Source organism: Amphiura filiformis, chromosome 18 (genome assembly GCF_039555335.1).
Source record: "Amphiura filiformis chromosome 18, Afil_fr2py, whole genome shotgun sequence".
NCBI classification, from domain to species: Eukaryota; Metazoa; Echinodermata; class Ophiuroidea; order Amphilepidida; family Amphiuridae; genus Amphiura; species Amphiura filiformis.
Genome location: NC_092645.1, coordinates 19,732,933 through 19,735,568, shown reverse-complemented (window position 1 = coordinate 19,735,568; position 2,636 = coordinate 19,732,933).

The following is a 2,636-nucleotide window of genomic DNA, read 5'->3' as shown; positions in this document are numbered from 1 at the left end:
ACTGTATTATGTAACTCTCTCACGAAATAAAAGAAAGTGTACATACCAGTACATTCACCAGTTGCTTTCTTTGTTTGTCATTGTGTTTCCAAATTCCCCATTTGCTTTGTATCCACGTTATAGTTCCAATAAATTGATTGTGATGAGATCAAGCAATTCAGTCTCACTATGCAGCACTTAATTTCTTACCTTTTACTTTTCAAGACTGTGTTTCATTTTGAAAATAATACCATCGGTGGCGGTACAATACCGCCCAACATAATTGCCACATTCCAAAAACCCGACATTGTTTTATTTTGGCCGGCAGACAAGCGAGTCATTCTATTTGAACTGTCGGTGCCATTCGAGCCGAACATTGGTAAAGCCAACTCTATCAAACATGATCGGTACGCTTCCCTTGTTTCCGACATTACCGACGCCGGGTATGATTGCTCGTTAATTGCCATCAAAGTCGGCTCTAGAGGCTTGATTGACACCGACAACAAAAGTAGGCTGACTCGTTTGTCAAAACAACTTAACACCCCAACAAAATTCAAGGTATTGAAAGACCAAATTACCAAATCTGTTCTCATGTCATCTTACTCAATCTTCAACTCAAGACATGAGCCAAAGTGGAATGTCCAAGAAGTCATATAACTTTTTTCTCACCGCCATGATGTATTTCCTCATTGTTTATGTGTATATTTGCTGTTTGTAATTGTGTTTACCCTTGCCTGAGATCGGTATGGATCTCAGTTGATCTTGGGGTTATATGTTCTTCTTCTTTTGTTAATAAAGATGATTAAATAAAAAATGTGTTTCATTTTGCACAAAACCTAATCCAATCAAACAATTATATGAATACAAAACCCACCCAAGTCCATACTGTGGTCATGTTGAGTTAAGCATGAGAAACTGTTGCTATAGACCACTTGACATCACTGTTTATCAACAAAGGCGAGGGACTCGTCTATCGATATGCTCGAATGAGCCGCTACACTGTTCAATGGCTTTCCTGTACTATATGAAATGTGGCGGGCGATTTAAAATGCACGTGCCCTTAGCAGACTACGATGCGTACGCACACTGCAGGGCAACGAACAATGGAAATTGCCATAATGCGCGCGCATACTGCCGGGCAATGACGTCACATGCCAAGTGGTCATAGGCCTGTCATATGTATGAAAAAACAACTCAAATTCATCCTCTGTGTCTATTGAGCATGTAAAAAATAGCATGTATGAAAGAACAACCCAAGTCCATGATTTGAGTCTTGTAACACATTGATTGAAATCCAGTATGTATAAAAGTCCGCTTGCAACACATTCATTGCTGGAGAGTGACTTTTGAAAAAAAAAATGGGTTTAATAAATAAAGGAAAGTGTATGGTTTATATTACATAACAGAATGTTTATCAACATTATACATACCTGTGCGCTTTATTTAGTATTATCTTACTAGTGGTAATCTAATTCCAACATTGCTTTCTTTGTATATGATTCAACAAACCACCCAAGTCCAGCATTTAAAATGAACCCCACGAAGTCCCTGAAATGCTAATCGTCATACTTAATACAGTTTAACCCACTCATTTGCACGTAAAACTTGCCATATTGACTAGGTAAATATAACTGAAGGAATTAAAATAATACACAGGTTTTTCTTTCAAAATCACTTCCCATGGACTTGGGTGGGTTGTGTATTCATGTATTCAATTACACTAGACAATGCAGTGAATAAAGGAAACATGCTGGATGTGAACTTATTAACAATAATCAATCAAGTTTTCAAAGTATATGGTTTGTAGAATGAGCTTTTGAAAACTCCAAAGTGTTATTTTTCAATATTGATTTAGATAATGAAAATCTTTTTTTTTTTTTTGTTTCGACCAACAATACCTTGTCTACCCTTAAATATTTTGATTAGTGTACAATGTTGGGCTACATACCTAATTTTAAAACACTTTTGAAATCAACATTGAACATATTGAGCTATTTTGTCATTTCTATTTTTGTTTAATCATCGATGTATACAGCTAGTCAACATGATAATCATTGACGTCACAGCGGACGGTACATTTAAATCAATGTAACCCAAGATTTGAAAGTTGCAGTAAAATTTATTGTATTCAGTATAATGGAAGGAATGATATCTGAGTGTTTACGTATTGTTGTAATTGCAACTTTCAAATCTGGACCTCATTACATTAAATTGACCAGTGTTATACTGTATTTGGGCTATCGTGTCAAATTAATGAGATGTCAAAATGCGCAGAAATAAATTCTGTTTCCAACGCATTTTACAGATTTGTAATACAATTGCCCGTTTATTAATAATAGTCATTATTTAAGAGGGTAGGGGTATTACTTTTTTGTGATGTTGATTACTATCCAGTGGATGTTTATACTGGTCGTTCACAATGTAAAAATGTCTTATACTTCAAAGACCGGACCTTGAAAAAGTTATTTGACAAATTATAGCCTATTGTTCAAAATTTAAATACCAAGATCCATGGGATATTCAGTTTCGCTTCATCGGCTTTGGATAATGGATGATATGATTAAGGTTATCTGTTTACTCTCAATCGGTTATGTTAAAGCAGAGAAGATGTAATAAATTACATCTTCTCTGGTTAAAGCTACTGAAATACGCAATCA